Source organism: Buteo buteo, chromosome 5 (assembly GCF_964188355.1).
Source record: "Buteo buteo chromosome 5, bButBut1.hap1.1, whole genome shotgun sequence".
NCBI lineage: Eukaryota > Metazoa > Chordata > Aves > Accipitriformes > Accipitridae > Buteo > Buteo buteo.
In genome coordinates, this window is record NC_134175.1 from 28,294,081 (window position 1) to 28,315,417 (window position 21,337).

The 21,337-nt window shown below is 42.0% G+C and overlaps 1 protein-coding gene and 1 long non-coding RNA gene across 3 annotated transcripts in view; one reads left to right on the plus strand and one right to left on the minus strand.

The window, feature by feature from the left end:
• OSBPL6 (oxysterol binding protein like 6) overlaps window positions 1–18,851 on the minus strand; it is a 112,515-nt gene extending 93,664 nt beyond the window's left edge. Inside the window, exons 1-4 of one of the 2 annotated variants that reach the window (XM_075028347.1) lie at window positions 18,758–18,851; window positions 12,125–12,321; window positions 11,251–11,406; window positions 10,283–10,366 (exon numbers count right to left, since the gene is read on the minus strand). The gene's annotated coding sequence lies outside the window, so the exon portion shown is untranslated. The remainder of the gene's footprint in view (window positions 1–10,282; window positions 10,367–11,250; window positions 11,407–12,124; window positions 12,322–18,757) is intronic. The other variant, XM_075028348.1, reaches the window with a different exon arrangement.
• Window positions 18,852–18,882: 31 nt separating this feature from the next.
• Window positions 18,883–20,451, plus strand: LOC142031236 (uncharacterized). Its single transcript, XR_012650469.1, has 2 exons — window positions 18,883–19,023; window positions 19,645–20,451. It is a non-coding gene; the product is annotated as an uncharacterized LOC142031236 (long non-coding RNA).
• Window positions 20,452–21,337: the final 886 nt, after the last annotated feature.

Consider the following 21,337-nt stretch of genomic DNA (forward strand, 5'->3'; position numbering starts at 1 on the left):
TGTAAATAGGTAGCTCTTCGTTCAAGCTGAGAAGAAAAAAGGCAGACAGATGTGATACTAGCCATATTGCTCCCTTGTGTGCTGTTGGCTGCAAAATACAAGTGTGCCTTAACCACACAAGACCAATAAGCCACCTGCACCCAGAAGGGATCTTTGGCAGGTTTTGTATTACGGAAACAAACCCAAGTACCAAAATATCACTAAGACTGTTGATTTCTTTCTAATTTAAAAAAAAAAAAAAAAAAAAAACAAACAAACAAAAAACAAAACAAAACTGAAATACAGATTTTTCAGCAAACAAAAAACTGTACCTCTCATGAAGAAATACAGTTTTAACATAAGAATTACAAGATGCTTAAAAAGAGATGTTTCCCATTTTTACCCCTTTATACTGCTCCTTCAGTGTTTCCCATGTTTTCTCCTACTTTCCTTTTCTACATGGCTTTATTCTGTTTAAATGCTTCTTCCACATTGACACTCTTTTCCGTTTGATTTTTCTCATTGCTTTGTTCCTGCATCCACAATGCAGAGCGTTACCACCTCTCTTTCCCACAGGATTCCTTTCCTTGTTCGTGTTGCTTTTTAAATATTTTTTTTCTACTCCTCCATTTACTCGGTGCCTTTGTGTCGTTGTTTAACCCCAGCCAGCAACTAAGCACCACGCAGCCGCTCACTCACTGCCCCCCCACCCAGTGGGATGGGGGAGAAAATCGGGAAAAGAAGTAAAACTCATGGGTTGAGATAAGAACAGTTTAATAGAACAGAAAAGAAGAAACTAATAATGATAATGATAACACTAATAAAATGATAACAGTAATAATGAAAGGATTGGAATATACAAATGATGCACAGTGCAACTGCTCACCACCTGCTGATCAACACCCAGTTAGTCCCTGAGCAGCGACCCCCCCGGCCCCTCTTCCCCCAGTGTATATACTGGGCATGATGTCACATGGTATGGAACACTCTGTTTGCCAGTTTGGGTCAGGTTGTGTCCCCTCCCAACTTCTTGCGCCCCTCCAGCTTTCTCGCTGGCTGGGGATGAGAAGCTGAAAAATCCTTGACTATAGTCTAAACACTACTTAGCAACAGCTGAAAACATCAGTGTATTATCAACATTCTTCACATACTGAACTCAAAACATAGCACTGTACCAGCTACTAGGAAGACAGTTAACTCTATCCCAGCTGAAACCAGGACACTTTGCTTATTTTCCACCACTTCAGCAGAAAAGATCCAAGGAGAGATAAAAAGCAAATGGGAAGCAACCATATTCCTTTGCTACTCCACTGTTTTGCATGTGGAAGCATGCCACTTCTGATAGAACGGTCCAACTGGCATCACAGCAATCCCTGTGGTATTTGACAAGGATGTTATGTTGCTCGGGCAATCATTCCTAATTGTCTTTTGGGATGCTGAGCAAACAAGACGGGTTTTTGCTGGTCTGTATGAAGGTCACACTAGCACAGTGGTGGCGAACACAGGTTACTGCTATAGCAAGCAAAGCACTGAAAAAAAATAGATGAGGCAGCCCTGTATGCAATAACATGTCAATCACGTATAAAACCCAACCCAACCCGCAACTACAGTCATGTAAGATAATGTGTACAACAGTTGTCATGCAAGACTGCAACAACTACTATGCCAGAGACATAATGTTATTCTAGACTCATGCTGAAAGCAAATCTGAATGTTTCTCCTGGCTTGAAAAATTAAATATATATAAAAAAACCCTGTTTATATATAACAGCATCCTACAAGAAACAGATCGTCAACAACACTTTGGCATGGTGCTATTAACATATTTTAGAGATTGGGAAGAAAAATTTTCAGAAAGTAAGTCTCTGTTGAAACAAAAGCAAAAGCTTTAAGAGCAGGAGCTATTGCCTCAAAGTTCCTCCAGAAGGTTCATCTCAGTATATGAATATTTTGCATCTTAAAAGAAACACACCATATGCTGGGATGGCTTTTCTTAACTAGAAAAGTCTGCCTTATATTTTTGGAACAGCCGAGTTTTTCCTTGGGCATGTTTACTGACGTGTTTCATAAACTTCAAACCCTTAACTGAAAAAAGAACCTACTCTGGCTGTATCAATAGTGGATTTTTTTTAGTTCAGAGACCAAAAGGAGAAAAAAAGGAGAAATTTCAAGTAACTTGGGGGAAAAAGTCCATTTCAACATCAAGACACACCAAAATGATCATTTCATTGCAAACTTATTCAAATGAAATTTCAGCTTTTCAAATTTTTCTCCATTTTTCCTTTTATGGAAAATTTTTGCTAAATTTAATCCAAATTCACTAACAAAGGTACAAAACCACAACTCTTCCCAGAGTAAAATGAACCAATAAACCACACTTCCTAATCTAACAGGACCAAAAATCGTCTTCTGTGGATCCAAGTACTGCCTCTCTGTTTTCTGCCTGGCCCACAGGAGGTACAGATCCACACAAGCCTTTCCAGTTTTCATCGCCCATGGAGAGCTGTGTGACAGATGCCACACAGAAACTTACAGTGGATCCTTTAAGACCCTACGAGAAAGATGGAAAATAACCCAAATTTTTAATTGTTTGCTCTGTTTTCACTTTAGTCTCTCCCCTGTAACACATAAAGGTTTCTCCAGCCCACATTACTGGATGTAATGTCTGCCTTCCCTGAGCTTCTCCAAACCTACACACCCTGTAGCACACTGTAATGAGCACATATACATATCAAATTTAAAGTCTAGGAAGTGACTGGACCAACTAGGGAGGGAAAGATGTATCTCAAGCCATCTGAGATGCCTCCCAGTCCAACAGCACCCAGGGAAGTGCCAGTAAGAGCTGTACTTTTCTAAGGATGCTGTCTTGACCCTTTTTTTTTTCCAATGGATCATCACAGTTCCCAAAGCCTGAGAATAGCTCCCACTAATAAGAGATACAACTTCAGTAATTTCTGGTGGACTTATTTAGCCACAACTGGTCAGAAAGCTCTGTTATAGTGTTTGTTTAGCTAGATTTGCAAGCACTTGAAAGTATTTTGGGCCGAAAAATTTTCTTGGCCTCTATTAGTTCCAGAATGGGTGGTTCTTCTTAAAAGTGTTTTACATTTTCAGACATTTTTCCCTGTCCAAGGAAAGCACTCCAGTTCTCTAATACAAGAAAGCAGATTTTACCACTGAGAACGCTTGAACAAGACAACCATCTGAGAGGCCCAGGTCACAGGTAACTGACTATCAAGATGTTCTGCATCCTGAAACACTACCACTAGCACTTAATACACCAACAAGGTCAGTGAAATCCTGCCATTATTACTCAGGGGCTTTCAATTTTCATAAAACATACTCAGAGGCATTTTCAATTTCATAATGATGTTTTAACATATATCATATAAATAGATATGAAAAGACATTATTCTTATTTAAGCCTGGAGGAAGAGACAACAGGAGTCATATTTCTCTATTATAAATTATTATGCATTTTGAAATGTTAAAAAAAAGTGACAGTGGTGGACTGTACCCAGGAGATAAATAACCGGAAATTAAAGTAAGACTTGTCCTTACAACTACTACTATTGACAGTGTGTTAATTTTCTGAGGAGCTATGTAAGTAAATGATGAGTTAAAATATTCCTTGCACTATTTGGTATTATGAAGAAAAACACCAAAACAACTTAATGTGTTTTTTTGTATTTGTGTGCTGTTTTCAATTTTGTGATAATTTTTGGAAAACACTTTTGCTTGTCCAGATATTTATGTGCAGGCCGTGGAGTTTACAGCACACGTAGCCCTTCATCCATTTCAGTGAGGCTCCTGGAGGACACTGCTTGAATGCTTCAAATCACAAGGCAGAGGTATTACAGACTTACAGACTCTTGCTGCACTTGCGTATCCACACTGACCTTCAATAAAACAAATAATTTTTAAGGACTCTATACTATACTTATAAGTAGGACGCTAGGATGATACCCTAAATAAGTAAATACACAGCATAAACTATCTAATAAATTTTTTTCATATCAAAGATTATAAACTGAAATTTCATACAGTACACTAGCACCAAAATGAACTGCATTCTCTATACTGACATACAGTCAAGAAGGAAAGGATACATGGTCTCTTTTACTTAGATTACAGGGTGACCTGAATTAAGGCTGGGTTAAAGATAACAAAAAGACCTCCAGCAGTAAGCAGCTGAACGTAAATCTGGTTGTTTCAATTACTGTTGTCATGATTTCTCAGGAGGAAGAAACACAACATTCACCTGCAATTCTATTAGGACTGATTCTCAACCCGAAGATGAGGCATTTATTACCATTAGGTATATACTCATGCTGAAGACAGGACACTAAACATTTTCTTTCATGATGACATCAGACTTCATTCTTGTATCATTAAACATCCCCCCTGTCCCCGACCCCAGTTGCCAGGATCCTATCCACACCTCCACCCCTTGCTGTTAACAACCACCACAATATTTTCTCTGTGGTCTTGGCCAGAGCCAAGATGATGTGCTGGCTATCACAGACGCTGATCAAAGAGGGTTCATTAAGTATTCCTCCTCTCTCTGCTCACTGACTTTGACAAATCAGGGAGCACTGTCCCTACTGAGAGCTTCTTATTCTCATGTGAGATGCTGATAAATTTGGATTTTCCAGAGAGAGATTCAACAAAATACGGACAGGATTCTAATGATAAACTTGTATGAATAAAACTGGTGATCAAAATACAAGCATCCTCTTCCCTCTTCAGGGGAATCACACGTTTATGAAACAGAACAGTTATGCACCACTGCTGAACCAGAAACGGGGTAGAGGGGTTTACTTCATGTTTTGCTGGCCATGAAGACCTAAACAGTTTGTGCCAGAAAATGCAACTCAAGTCATCAGGTTTTTCTGAACTTCTAATGCCATGCAACCCACGGTTTGAAGTTCAGCATCTCCTTTTTAAGCTCCTCTTACTGTTGTCTACTGAGAAATCTCCTAACATTATCTGACAGCAACCTCCAGGCATAAGAGTAGGCCTGAAAAGTATATTGCATGCAAGAGTAATGCCAAAAGTATAAATGATAAAATGCTACTATATTAAAAACCATAAAGATACAGCAAAAATAGAAATACAGGTAAAATTTCTCCCTCTGCTCCTTGTTACAATTCACAAATTATAAGCTCAGGTTATAAGCAGGGCAGGGCAGTATTTGTAAATTCACTAGAATAAAACTGTTGGACTGCATTGACTCTGAGTCATCTATCATCTAGACAGTGAAAATATATTGTGATATATTTATTTATACATAAACACTATCTCAGAAAAATACTCTGTATTACCAGTCATAATACTGTCATTTTTACAAATAAATACACCTCCAGAAAGTTACACCAGAGGACTGAATTACAGAGAAGCATCCAAGTTCTACTCAAAAGTGAGACCTAATCAGTGTTTTTCCATTGAAACTTTTCATTAATGTGTATAGTGCCACTGAATGAAGACAGATACTCAACCTAGCCACTTCTGGTTTTTTTAAAGGCACTTTAGGACAATTTCATACCCCAACATCATAAAATATTTTGTTAACCTTGACACTTATTTTATCTCAATATCAACTTTCAAGTTCTGTTACAATTTTTTTTCTTCCTTTGGAGGAGAGATCACTTCAACTGTAACAAAACAGTGATTTTATTAAGTAACTCATTTTATTTTTGCAACATTCCTTAGTCCTTGATGATAGCTGGTAAGTCAGCGTGTAGCCAAGTATGTGTCAGCAACCTCAGCCAAGATGCCCATAGCCATTTACACAGAAGAGAAACTCCCCTGCTGTATGCAATACCCGTTCCAAAATTAATCAACATCAGAAAATAGCAGTAAAATAATTCTTGAAAGACTAGCAAGTAAATACGCTAAGGAAGAAAAAAGAACTTGTAAGGTTAACTGTATTAAGGCTACACAGCAACACCTAACAAACAACTGTTTTGGGACAACCTCCCGACTACAAAAATTCTAAAAGGCAGATTAACAAGGGGGGCGGGGGGGGGAAGCACTTTAGATATTCAGTTTGAAATTGCAGTGCTCGGGAAAGAAAAATCTCACATTCGTCCTTATTTTCTCTGATTTTTAACAAGCATCCTGAAGCAGGAAAATTGTGTCTATTCTACCAAGCAGGGCTTCACCCATGTATTTGGGAAAGTTTGGAAATATACTTTCCTCACTTTTTCTTTTCTTTTTTTTTTTTTTTAAACTCCCTCTACAGCTGTGCAAGGCACTGGTCTCCAGTTCTACATCACTCCAGTCAGACCCTCAGCAAGACAACAGGCAACTGTGACAAACAACTGCTATGAGTTTGAAGTCTACCAATCGCTCCTTTCAAGTATTTATGTTTTAGTCTTTGAAACTATTTGTAAAATGACATGTTATCTCTTAAATCTAGTAATAACACTGGAAACTGTTTGCTTAATTTTGACTTTCTGCCATTTGCTTTCTCCTTTATGCATTTCTCTTTAACACTGACTTTGCCTTTTATAGCTAGATAGTTCAACAGCAAAGATAGGAAAATACGGTTTTGTGTGCAGGCAGAATTGGAACATGGTACTAAATGTACTGAAGTGTGTAAAATGTTAATTACAATGAAAAAAATGAAATATGTTGCTCAGCTCGCTGCGAGATTGCTAACCAAAGTATATAGCTCCAGAGGTTTGTAGACACAAGCATGGTTACAGCCGTTGCCCGAACCAGCCAATATCTGGCCGTCCAGCAGGCGCTCGTGCCACAGCTGGACAAGGTACGCAGGTTTATAAGCTCATTCAGAACTGTCCATTGCAATCTGCAATCAGGCATAACCCAAAGGGGAAAATATTTTGTCACTGCTTAAAGTTTCTGACCCTACGTTCTGAACAAGGGAGCCCGTTTGCTAAATTGTGTTCTCCTCATACCCTTTTTCTGAGATACACATTCCCCATTTTTATTTATGTAGGTCTTTTGTAGATAATCAAGTGAAACTTCATACCACACAGTCCCTGCCAGCCACTGCTAACAAGTGAGGTTGCTCTTATGTTCCGGCAAACTTTGCAGCAACAGTAAAAAGCAAACATCATGGGACAAACTTCAGCAAAATTCTAATACCATTATTTGCCGGGTCCATCTCCTCCTAGAATGCAGCATCATTGACCTAAAGTACTTTTATTTCTCTACTTCTCATCTGGCAGAGCAAATGATGTTGCCTCCTGCTTTCTGCTCATATGCGCACGCACCCTAATTAGCAAAACGGAAATAATGAGCAAAACCTAAACTTTTACAACTGCTATCTTTCACTTTTGACCCATTGCGTTGCCTTTGATCATGCCAGTCTTGCTACTCTTGATAAATCTGTGGAAACAGAAATGCAAAGTGCATATTTGCTTCAGATAATAAAAAAATATTTTCACTAATATCAAATCTACAGTATTTTCAAAAGATGTGTATAGGGATATGCAGAAGATCATTAAAGCAACAAACAAAATTTAAAAATTCAATACATTTGGCTTGCTGCCAACATATTAATCGGAAAGCTTTGTTCAGGGTTATATAAATTATAACATTTCAGTTTATAAAAATTAAACTGAAGAACAAACCCCCCACAGTACCAACACTTAAACACTTACAAATTCCAGTGACTACAAAGATAACACAAGCCATCACACTACTGAATGAGCAGAAAACTAACCCATGATAGGGATCAGATTCAGTTTCTTACGAAGTTTAATTTCCTCAAATAAAACATTTACCCTCTTAACTTGAGGCACTTGAACAAAGGCTTTAAAAACACCACAATCACAATTCCATCATTATCTGAGTATTTAACTCATAAATAGAAGCAACGGTTGGCAAGGAGAATAAAATGACAAGCACTAAGTATGCATTATACAAAATATAAAGATAAATAAAGATTAGCTGTCTGGGAAGCACACAGAAGTCAGAGAACCCTAGAAGCCTCATGCTTCCTCATTTATCCTGTAATGGAAAAAATTGACATTAGCTGAAAAAGTATTGATTTTCTGTGCTGCAATCTGTGGGAGCCTAAAGAATTGAAAGTCATTTTTGCAGCATACTGAGATTGTTTAAAAAGAAAAACTTCGGAGAATTCTGCTTGAATTACTTTCTGGATCTCACAATACACATATACATTTATTTCTGTTCAAACTTGTCCTTCTAAGTGAGGAACTTGCATTTGGAAGCTGTACCATTATATTTAAATCTGCTTCAGCATAGTTGGAATGTATAATCCACCTTGACAAAATCACCAACATAAAGCGCAGAAATATTTCACTTGCTGCCATTAAGAAATGGCACCTTACACTGCTATTAAGCACAAGGCCTGTTAGCAAAATAACTGATTTGCCTTGGTGTGCTTAACACTGTGAATTTCCAGGCATTTTGTTCTCAGAGGTTTTTTTTCCTTTCATACTTCCCAGCCCCTGGCAGCCCCCACCAAGGATCTCCTGAGATGGCCAGTGACCCTGGGGAGACGACAGAAGACTGCGTCAGCCAGGATGCACGAGGGGCAGCTGGAGGGGAGAGGCATGGAGCACTGGCAGCCTGCACAAGGGGACGTGCCTGTGTGCCCGGGGGGATCGGTCAGCCTGGGCACAGGACTGAAATCCAGAGAAAGGTGTATTAACGGGTAGGGAGTGACCTGCAGAGGAAAGGCAGAATGAGGAAGAGGGCAACAACTGAGAAAGCACACCTCAGTGCTGGAAACCCAGAGAAGCAATGAATACAGCCCTTGAACACTTGTCTTTAAAAAAACTAGTTTCAGAATGTATTGAGTGCAAACTAATTTCTCTATAAGCAACTACATTTCACTTATAAACAGATTTATCTAACGTTGGTGGTTTTTTCAGTGTTATATCACACAGCTATGACACATTTTTCATGGCAAACTACCCAAGAACCAGCCAAGAAAGCAGAACTACACGTTCCTCAAGATATCCGCGGCCTAAAGAGCAGTTCATTTCCATTAGCTTTCAACGTGGGAATGTTGCCAGAGATGTTGAAGTATGAAATTAATAAAGCTGCCATGCCCTCCACAAGCATGTTCTGCATTTCTCAGCACTGAGCACAGTGTCCACAACCAGACAAAGCAGGAGAACAGAAGAAAGAAAAAAGATAGACAGCTTACCACTGAACACATGCAGTGGCATCAAGAAATAAAACTTCTTTGTTATAAGATACTTCCCTATTTCTAGAGAGCGCTATGAGCCTAATTTACACCAATCCCAGCTTAAATAGTTCTGGTTTCCTGTACTGAAAACCCCTTCAACTGATGTACGGTAGCATACTTCTGTTGTCCTCAAGGGAACATCGCTATATTTATCAAGTCCTTATTGTTAGTCCCTACCTACTTTTTTACATAACATTATTCTTTACTGCGTCTTTGAAATTATTTTTACTGACTTACTATAAATAACACAAGTGAAAAAAAATGAAGAAAATGTAGAAAATGCTGAAGTCAATATATTTAAGCTTTACAAAAGAATGCTGTGTAACTAAAAATAATTCAAATAGTAAATAGTATATAGAAGAGTAAAGAGACATAGCACAGGTTTACGACTGACATTATTTCATAGCTTTATGCAAAATGATTGAGTTAATGTGCTCACAAAGTTAAGATTAAAGCATAAAAATTTGCAAATGCTGAATAAATCTCTCAAAATTCTGAAGAACATTGAGGGGGAAATCCAATAATGAATATATCGGAAAGTAATTATACCAGAAACAGCATAAGGTGGCAGGGGCTAATAATACCATGGTGTATTTGCACCACGAGCTGGCAGCCAAGGGCCAGTACAGCTCTGGACTGGACAGTCAGCAGGTATCAGAGCTAAAGTCAACCATCCTTCCCCCCCAGCCCGTGCACAGTCCTGGTACAAGGCACTAACAGTTTGAATAACATTTCAACTGTTAGAAAGTGCACACATCATAGGGAACAAGTATATATTTGGATCTATAAAGGTGGTACAGTTAGGAGAAAAATGAGGCAATCAGGAAGGCGCAAAATGTCAGGAGAGCTATGAACAGCGATCTGTTACACAGCCTCTGGGGAACTGGTCCAGGCATTTCAAGTGGGAAACCTAAAACCCAAGGGCATTAAGAAAAATATCACAGCTTTAGGAAGGGCCAAGCGATTACAACATGGCTGTTTTACCACCTCCTCCACCTGACCTTACTGTTCATAGGTTCACAGTACATTGATTTGGCCAAAATACTGTGAAAAACAAAGGAAAATTATGAATTGGAGTTTGTAAATTTTAAAGGCAAAGAATCTGCTACTCACTCTCCTCTTCCTAGTGTAGCTCACAAGATGTTACTTAGATTTGTAGCACATTTTCTCTTCTGCAGGCAGATGGACACACAGCAGCTGTTAGGGAAAGGATAAGAGCTATGAACCCAAGCTGCCACATTCATTGTTCCATTTAGGAGCAACCGACTACTTTGCAGATGCAACAGCACCTTCGCACCACCAGAAACGGAAATTAAAAAGCCTATCATAGATTACTTTTGAAACTGCTTCTATTCCTTCAACTCACAGATACTGCGTAACCATGTGGAGCCACTGAGGAGTCCTCTAAGGGTCTGAGGGTCAGTCAGTTTGGCTAACTCTAATCCTGGTACTCTGACCCAGTTTGAGGCCTACGCCCTTAATCCTCAACTCAGATTTCACAAGAAAACACAAGCATTATTGTGTTAATTAGAGACAGAGGCCACTCTAATTATTAATTGTAAGCTCTGTCACACAACGGTATTTATGGTGACAGGGCAGGGGACAGAGTGTGCAGCTACTCAAGAAAATACCTTGTAATTTTTTTTAAAGATTGTTTTGCATTGCATGTCACACTGAATCATATAATGCAAACTGACCACGGGTCTTATATGTAGGCTACACTACCAGTCATAGGACGGACAGAGGGAGGCCTGCTCAGTGGGCCACCATGTATTTTAGATTTAGCTTCCTGTAACGTATTTGCACACCCACACAAATACAGGTGACGGTTAAGGAGAGTTATAGAACTTTCGGGGTTTTTTTTCAGTCAGAGAATGGGTTACTTTGCCCATGATTATGTCACCCAAGAACATTAAACCAGGTAGCAACTATAACCTGACCATAGTTACAGGCACAAAAAAGCACAGTTGTCAGGTGCAAGTGAACTTGGAAAGACAGCTGACGGGAACAGGGGAAAAAGAAGATGGATTTTATCCATCAACAACCATTACAAACAGAATTTGTATGGCTAGAGAGCTAACCTTCCAGTACCAGGGGCACACCGATACTTAGCATCCAGACTCATCCTCTGAGTACCCTGTAAGTTCCATTTCATATCTGTTTTCCTTCTGTTTTCTGCAAACATCTTCTGAAGAAAGCTTCTTTTCCAGAAACAGATTAAAACCAAGAAACACAGACTTCAAACACAGAAGAGACATAATTAGTTCCCAGAGGGATGCATGCGTCATGCTCACATTGGGGTCAGAGGGACCCCAAGATGACTCAACACCAACTCCAGTTTCAGATCTCAACAAGCTGTTTTATTTTGAAGCCTTTTCCTTTTAACCAAGTATCATTTCCATCATCAGCTACCACCTTCTCACCCAGCTGACCCACTCCACTCTGAAAGAAACATCTGTCACTAAACTAACCATTCCAGCTTCCCACATACAAGCTGAAAGACCCTTTATCTGGTATATTTATTGCCATTTCTGTAGTTCACGATCAGTTATTTTGCCTTTCCACTTTCCCCAGAAGATCAAGCCTTACCAGGGGGCAACACAGCTAACTGGCACCTTAAAGATAAAGGTATAAAAGAAAGTAAGTTGCCCTGCTGCCAGTTTCCTAAAAGTCTTCCCACTCTAGAAAATAAATTAAGAAACTTCTATCTTGTGGCCAAAACCCCAGAAATCATAATCTGAGATGAGCCATGGTCTGTCTGGATTTGTTTCTCTCCCACTTTGCAAATCACAGTGCCATTACTTTCCAAACAAGATTGAATTTTATTTTCAAAGACAGGATGGGAGGAAAGAGTTAAAAGTTATTTTCCTGAACAAGATCACAAGAGTGCCAGGCAACCCTGAGTAGATCAGGCATAAAAATGCTCATACAGTAGAATTAGAAACAAGAGCCCACCTGCGGTTCCACTGCAGAAGCAGGTTGACCACACACAGGAGAGAGACAGTGAAGGCACAGGTGAAACAGGATGAGTGGCAATTCACCAGCTTGGAACCATTCCAGTAAGATGTTCACCGAAACTTCTCTTTACCCAAATCCTGTTTAACATCTCCTTATCCACATTGGGTTTGTCATAGGGGAACAGGGTGGGGTGGCTGCAAGAATAGAAAGACACCAGTCTGTCACATAATCCAGTCGTGTTTTATTTAGTAGGATGGGTGCAGCATTTGTGTTCCAGCTTGTCTATTCTATGACACGCAAATCAAGGTCCAGGTGACTCTGCCACCATAGACCCTGGGGAACAGAACGCTCACCCCAACCACTCAGCGTGTCCAAGTCCTGGCTGGTGGCCTGGACCTCACACCAGGCTGTTCCCCTCCAGCTCAGCCTTCCAAGTGTCAGAGGTACGTGCATGTCCCATGTCATGCTCCCCCATTGCCTGCAAGTGGGGCTACTGCTTTATTTACTGCTTTCTCATTTAAACTGTCAGCATGAGCCATCAAAGGTCTCACCAATTCCACAGTCTATATCTAAGGTCAATTAGCAGTCGCCACCAAGATTTCAGTAACTCTTTGGTCTCCCACCCCAAACATGTTACAGGAAGTGTGAAGCTGGCAACAGTTAGAGAACAAAGTTCTGCTATTGTTTTTTCATTTTCCAGGATTAATCAGGTCAGCTACAGCTGGGCAGATGTAGCCAAGGTCTCCTTTGTATGGGCAGGTAGCCTTCACCCCATGGCATAGGTTTCATACGGCCTTTTCTTTAGGCAAGCTGAGCTTATTCCATTTTTCAACAGAAAACTTTTCAGTTCATCATCTGAAAAAGCATATCTTGAAATCAATCTGTAGATAATTGTTACACAAATGTTACTCGCTTTGGGTTTAGTTGTTTTTATAACAAAGCAATCCCAGATATATGCCCTACTGTACTGATGCAAAGGATCCAATACATTATTTTAATACCTTTGAATCCTTCACAAACATAATTCACTAACGTAATTGGAAAAAATATAGGCTACAGAACAGCTTTGTACCACTGAAACAGCATATACATTAGAGGATTGGACTACATTCAATACCATATACAGATAAATTAATCCAGCCTTTCAAGTAAAGAATCCATAAGGTCCTTAGCATCTCTGCTTGGACTAGAAACATGCAAATCAATAGGGACTAAGCATAGCCTTTGTGATTTTTGTGATTTTCACACTTTTCATGTGAACTGAGAAGTATGGGGTTTTTATATAGTTTATAAGCTGCAAGCATTTCCATCTCTGAATTTCCATGGTAAAACGGGGAAAAGAAAACTCTTATTTTAGCAGAGTTATGAACGCAAGCAGTCAGATCGCACTGAGAGAGACCATAACCAAGACTGGACTTCCTGTCTGCTAAATTCTGCGTAGATTCAACTTATCCACCTGATTGTCAGCATCCCAAAATAAGGCAGAAAAGATTCATTGGAGGGGGAGGGGCTTAAATGCCACAAATGTGAAATATTTGATTGAGGAACATCGAACCTTTAAGAGATGTCCAGGGACTGCATTCTGCTAGAAATACAGATACCATGCCCCAGCAAGGAGACAGCAAGAAAATCAAGTTTCCCAGAAGGAAATTTATTTTTTTGGTGGAAAACTGAATCTTTGAATCTAATGCAACATGACATCTGCTACTTAAAGTTCTTGCAACTCTGTATTAAGCTCACAATCAATTAGAGATTTCTTTTCTTTACACCTCAAGTTAATGTATCCATTATTTCCTTTAAGAGAAGTGCTCTCAACTAGTATTAACATATACTTACCTTTAAGGAACTCAAAAAAAAAAAAAACAATAAGGAAATTATTTAACTTGGTTTCAAAATGCAGCTGCTCTCTCCACTACAGTGAGGCATTTCTAAGGATCATTATAAAGCTCTCCTAATTTTTAGGACATTACAACTGCCATACATTCCAGACCCATCCTCTTACTCTTCTTCAATCTCCAATTTCCTCCTCCTCCTTCAAAGCTTCTCTTTTTAAAGGTACAGATAATAAGTAATTAGATACAATCTTTTTTGGTTTCTGAGTTGGTGATGAAGGGGCTCACACTGAAACCAGTTAAACAACCAGGCTGTAGTTTGCTCAGAAAGACAAGCTTGGAAATGCAGCAGCTCTCTCCCTGCTGCTACCACCCATAACTATATAGCCCTCAGCACATACTGACACATTTTACTTGGAACCAACTCCTAAACTAGCTGGAAATTCTGCAGGGTTAATATACATATTTCAGAAAAAATAATTCAGAGTTTCTAAGCACCATCTATTTTTCATTGTAAATAGAAAATAGTAGTGTTTGGGTTTGGCCTGTAATGCCAAAACAGTTCATATTAAAGAATAATTTAGGCTGGAAGGAACCTCTGGATGTCATTTGGTCCAACCCCCCTTTAAAAAAAAAAAAAAAAAACCACACACACACAAAAGAAACCCCACTTCAACCCTGTTTTCTCCTCTTTCAATAGTTGTCTCTAACATTTTGGTATTGTTCACTTTTTTCCTCCCTTAATATATTAACGAGTCTATTCAGCCCAGAAGTTTCCCTAAAACACACGAGTTTGACTGTCTATAGATGGTAACTCCTTTGGTCTTCCCCTGTCTTCCACGTTTCACATTTAGCTGTCCTCCCTTTCACTGGCTTATCAGCTGTCAGCACCGAAAGGTTCCTCCATCATTTTTCAGCTCTTCTGAAAAGAACAACCCCAGAGAGCAGTATGCTAGAAACACCATTCACCGGGATATATACAGCGGTGGCATTTAAAAAAGACTTTTAACTGCCTTCATGTCTGTGTTCTGACTTATAGGAAACAGCTGAAGGCTGTAGGTTTGTATTTACAGCTCAGAAAACGTAGGTATGGAGATAGTGAAATTAATTACAAACATACATAAATAGCACCATTCATAGCATGAACTCTACTAGTAGAGCCTGTAGTGATAGGACAAGGGGTAATGGTTTTAAACTAAAAGAGGGTAGATTCAGACTAGATAAAAGGAAGACATTTTTTACTTTGAGGGTTGGGAAACACTGGAACAGGTTGCCCAGGGAGGTGGTAGATGCCCCATCCCAGGAAACATCCAAAGTCAGATTGGACAGGGCTCTGAGCAACCTAATCTAGTTGAAGACGTTCCTGCCCGTGGCAGGAGGGTTGTACCGGATGATCTTTAAAGGTCCCTTCCCACCCAAACCATTCTATGATTCTATAATTTCATATTCCTTAATATTTCATAATATTACAGCCAAATTCAGTTCACGTTACCTGGCACCTCATTATGCAACTTCCTTGTCATTACACTTCTTAACAGCTGGAGAGTTTCCCTATCTATCACCAAAGCCACGTTTTGAATCTGTCAAAAATCCAACATCTCTCACATGGCCTGAGCGTGTTTACTTTCATTTGTATATAGTGCCTGTTGCTGCTTCCTTCAACATCTAGAACCTTGATATGGCAAATTCAATCAAAAAAAAAAAAGTAAGCATTTACTTTAGTATTCTACTGGGAAGCATTTTTTTTTTTAATCTCATTAAACTCAGCTTAAGAAAGAAACACAAGCCTGAAGGAAATTCTTGGAGAAATTCCTTTTAGAAGTACAATTGCCCAGAGTAACATTTCCCATGAAAATTATCTACAGAAACTGCTGCCTTTTCCCATGCCAGTATAGTCAAAAGCTTCAAAACCAGCAACCATTTAGTTAGCAGTAAAAAAAAAAAAAGAAAAAAAAAAGGCTCCCAGTTTTTAATCATCACATACACCAGAAATCTCTGGGAACTGTTTGAATTGTTCAGTGCTTTAAAAAAAATTAGAAAAGACAGGGGTAACGGACAATTATTTTCTACTCCTATATATGAGGCATAAGGGTTAATTATACCATTAGGACAGGCTCACTGTATAGATACACGCACATTAAAAATATAGACACACACACACATCTTCAGCAGTGAAGCGCTGGCAGTTGCCTTCCCATCTCGCACTGCAACACCATTATCAGTGACAGCAGGTTCTCCAGCGTGGCACAGAAGGGCTGACCTGGAGGAATAATGTCCCTTAAGAAATGCAAACCTCCTGAGACAAAGCCATGTGGTATAGAAGCGCAAGTTCTCAGGAATCTAAAGGATTACATGCAAAAAAAATCCCCAGAGAAAACCGATATGGATATCTCATGTGTTTGGCAAAACAAGAGCAAAAACATTCACTTCTGTCACACTGAGAAATCCAGTGGTAGACCATACCTCAGAAGAAATGTGAAGCGCAAGGGGTAGACACCTGTACATATCCCCCCCCACACACGTGCCGAAGGACTGAAGGAAAATGAAGCAGGACTATGAACGCCCTCTGCCTTCATCTCCAGTGTGGATTGAAGGAAGAAGTGGCAAAGGAGAGCAGCCTCCATCTCCAGCAGCACTTGCAACAGAGCAGGAGGTAGGGGACTCCCCTACTGAAGAAGTCAAGAGGCTTTCTTTATCTTTCCATAGCCATGGTGGCTTTGTAGTAAGGTCTGAATGGCTGCCCAGTTGCACGGTAACTCTAACACCTATGAGCAGAGTTATGTTTTTGATGGTTGTATAAAACGCATGCAAGCCTATAACGCATGGAGAGAGTACAGCCCTTCAACACCAGCAGTTAAAAAAAAAACCAAAACCAAACGAAATAAATTTGTTCCTACAAGTACGCAAACCAATGTTTTGTTATCTCTGCGTGAAATTGAAGCAAACTAAAGACTAGAAAAGCCGCAACAGAAACTTGGAGCATCACAGACATTTATGAATAAACTCGCAGAATGGACTGAGAACAAAAAAAGGGCCTGTAATAAGAAAGACTGGTAACAAGACCCATAACAGTACGGCTCTCAAGCACTACGGATGATCTGGGAGCGTAACAGCGAACTAATAGGAAGTGGAAGCAGCGAGCTTGAGGAACTACAGCACAACAAAAGGTACCTCTTCCAGCCCTCAGAAGCAAGGGAAAATGTTTAGGAGGTTGTCAGTTACAAATCCTGCAGTATTTTGTTTTTCCAGATACACATCCTGCCATTTACTTGTATAGAAGAGGTAGTTTAAATATAAACCTCTTTAGGGTATTTTAAATAATAAGTGTTGGACACATCTCTGTTAATTTATCTAAAATTGAGAGAAAAGAGAAAGTAGTCCTCCTCTTGTGCAGTTTTTAAACAAAAATAAAAGAAAACCCTATTTATTACATATACCCATAAAGATGAATGTTTTACTAAACGTACAAGGTATTGTGATCCATAACAACCACATCTGCTTAACCTCTAAAGGTCAAGGTTATGTCATTTACACCAAGATAAAAAAAACCTCTAATTATAGTACCTACACCTACATGGACGAAGGCTGGTTATTAGAAAAGAACTATTATAAACCAAACACAATTATATGATACAGAAACCATTAGACATTTGATGAGATTTTAATCCTGGAGCTGGTATCATCCTGCAAGTTAATCATCTGGAGAACAGAAAATCTGTTAGGAATGCAATTAAATGTACTAGTTCCATTAAAATTGAGCTGATATAGTTAATTGTAGTCCTAAAATAGCTATTTCCTCACACCTTCGCTAAGCAATTTTTTCTCCATCTACTGAGTAAGAGTCTATTTAAGGAACACTTTTCACTCAGACTCTCAAATAAGATTTGTGACTACTTTTGTTCTGTTGCGTTACCCAACACAAGTTGCACTGCAGTTTGCTGTTCGACCTTGGATCCCTAATTCACTCCGACAAAGTACAGCAAGGTCTTTTGTTTCAGTTACCGTTAGTCCACAGCATCTGCATTGCTGAAGGTTTTGGGAAGAACATCAACAACGTAGCCTCGCAGCACACTGAAGCAGTTATAAAATAAAATGAAATGACGGACCAATGGCAAACCCCACGTCAGATGGTCATTTTAAGCATCGGCACTTCTGGGAAGCAGGTAATTTCCGAACAACCGTTCTAATGAAGCCGTACATATTCAAAGTACTTGCAAGGGTTCCGCAGCGTTGCTCGCAACCTGGGACTACAGGCCGTTCCTGCCTTCTCTTGAGCGAGCGAGCGGAGGAAGACACAAAGGTGTTCTGAGAGTGCATCAACTTAGCAACATCCGACCTACGATTCGTTCTCACGGACCGGGCAGTGTGTTGGGGCGTCTGAAACCGCTCTGCGTGGCAGGGGAGGAAAAACGCGACTCCGGGGGGCGACAATCCCGCCGCCGGGCCGGGGCCGCCGCCACCGGCGCAGCTCGCTGCGCGGAGGCAGTTACGTAACCCCGTCCCCGTCCCCGTCAGGTCCGGATGCTCCGGCTTCGCCCCGGGGCCGCCGCAGCGGCCGCCGCCGGACCAGGCCACAGCCCCCGCACCGGGCCCGCCGCCGCCGCCGCGCCCCGGCCCGCTCCCGCCTCCCACGCCGCCACCCGCCCCGGCACCCGGCCGCGCCGACCCCCCGCGGGGCCACCCGACCCGCGGCTCCCCAGCGCGGCCTGTCCCGCCGCCACGGCCACGGCTCCGGCTCCGGCTCCGGTCCCGGGCCGCCGGCCCCTGCGCGCCGCCAGCGCCGCCGCTCAGCGCCCACCTCCTCGCCGGGATCCGCGGCGCATCCCCGCTGCGGCCCGGGCGGCTGCGCCCCGCCGCTCGCCGCTCCCGCCCGCCGCAGCTCCCCGCCCGCCTGACGGAGGGAGGGAACGAGGGAGGGGGCGGGCGGGCAGCCGCGCCGCCGCCGCAGCCCCGCCGCGCCGCCCCCCCCCCCGCCCTCTCCCTCGCCCGCCGGCCAAGGTGCCCTCCGCGCCGCCGGCCGGCACCCACCTGCGGCGGGCGGCAGCGGGCCGGGCCCGGTGACAGGTACCGCGGGGCCGGGCCGGGCCGAGCGCAGGGGCCGGGCGGCGCCGGGATGCTCCTGCCGAGGGCGGCTGCGGGCCTCTGCGCGCAGCGGCGGGGCGGCGCCGGGGCACGGCACGGCACGGCACGGCACCTCGCCGGCCCCGGTGCGCGAAGCAAAAGGCCGGAGCCGAGTTGATGCCGGCGTGTCGGAGAAGCGGGGCGGCGGCGGGGACCGAGTAGCGGGCTGCGGTCCTGAGATCCGGTCTAAAATTAAACTGGGAGGCACGCGGGGCAGCAACCGGGACGCGCTCAAGCGAGCCGGACCCCCGTGCCACGGGTGGGAGGGAGGGTGCTGCCGGACAAAGGGGGGCCGCTGAGGGGCCCGGGCCAAAGTGCAGAGCGGGGCTGCCCGCAGCCGCCGTCAGGGCCTTTTCCCCCGCCGGCGCGGTGACACAAGCCCCATACCCAGCATTGCCCCGTCACCCTCCCGCAGCTTCCACGGCGCTGGCTTTGTCATCCGCTGACGGGAGGCTGCGGAATAAAACACCTTACGGACTCCTGGAAACTGCATGGGAAACTACTCCCTTAGTTCTATCTATATTAGCTTTTTTTCGTCGTCTTTTTTTTTTTTTTCCCCTGTAGATCCTCCATCACAGCTCTCGTGACGTCCTTGATGCCTTAGACACACCTTCAGAAAGGGGCAGCTGGCCTGTCGTGTGTAGAGAAGCTACGGAGCGGCACAGGTCACCCTGCCGTGGAGGAAACAGGTTGCAGGCTCACCTGTCTGGTTAATGACTCGCCTCTGGCGCCCTGGTCCTTCTGATAGAGCCTGGTCACTCCCTGTCCGCAGGGCTGGCACGCTGTCCTCTCCTGTCCTCTGGGGATGGCTCTGAGGCCTCTCTTAGCAAACTGGACCCTTCCCGGCTGTCCTGTTTAAATCCTCCAGCTTAGCCCTGCTGCCTGGTTCGTGGTGACAAGATGGGAAATGTATTCTGTCATTCAAGAAAATCAATTTAAATCCCTGGAGAACTAGATGCCACTGCCAGCAAATTTCAGTAAGAGAAGGGGGGGAAATGGCAAATTCCTTTGAAAAAGTAGAGAGAGATACAGGATTCTAGAAATCTAATTATTGAGCCTACACTATTCATTAAGCAAAGACAAACAGGCTCTGTGATGCTGGTTTATGTTTTCCCATTTCTCAAACTGGCAGTTCCAGATTTGGCAGCACCGTTGCGCAGCAAAGGATCTTTTTGGGGACCCTGGTGTACAAAAAGCCGTGGCTGTTCCCCTGTTGAAGCAGAGACCTCCAGAGAAGGTTCCCTTGACGCAGTATTTTTAGTGTAACTTCTACGATAAGCTGCTCAGAAAAAAAATGCTCTATTCCCTCAGCTGAACCTGCAAGTCTCATTCTGAATATGGGTGAATAAAGCTGGGAAATTCATTAAATAACACAGGTTTTTATTTTCTGTGTTCAGTTTCCAAGAGTTGAAGCAGGAAAAACATTAAGCGGAATTTTGGGAGGTGTCAGAGTAAGTTTACGTATAAAATCCATAGAAGGATTAAGTAACAAGCCACATACATTATGGAAAGCTTTATAATATCAGGAGTATAGTCACTTATTTTTCTCCTAAAAGAAATAAGTAACAGGGTAAGAAGATAAAGGGCACAACTCTTAATCACGTCTTAAGGACACCATTCAACAACATCATTATTCATTTCAGTCAAGAGGCCACTCAACATCTGTGACCTGAAAAGCGAACCATGGATAGAAAGAAACTACAGAAAACTGTGTTGTTAGTTAGTTGGCTTGTTTCTGAACAACTTCTTTAATATTCTCTAATGATCTTGATACCAAATGCTTAAGTGGCTATTCTACAGAGTTTGTTTTGTTTTTTTTTTTTTTACTGACTTGCCTATACTTAAACCAAAGAGAAACAAACATATAGAAAGGCAGTTTAAATATTTTGTTTAAATAATACAGTTATGTTACATCGATGGTGGATGACAAAATGCTAGCGAAGAGCGTGCACACAGATACCCTCCTTATCTGCTAAGGGCTTATCTACATGAAACTTTAGTCCCGAAATAAGCCATCATTTGGATGGATTCATACGGACATTTCTTGGATAACTCTAGGAGATTATAGCCATATCACTTCCAAAACACATAAGCTGATCCTATGTAGTCTTACATAAACTTTTTGAAAATCAGTGCGGTTGTTACCCAATGACATGAGAATTTTTTTCCACTGATTTTTACCCATAATTCACACCACCAGGAGCAAAGGTTTGAACATCTTGATGAAATGTTGAGGTCAGAACATAAACACAGGAGA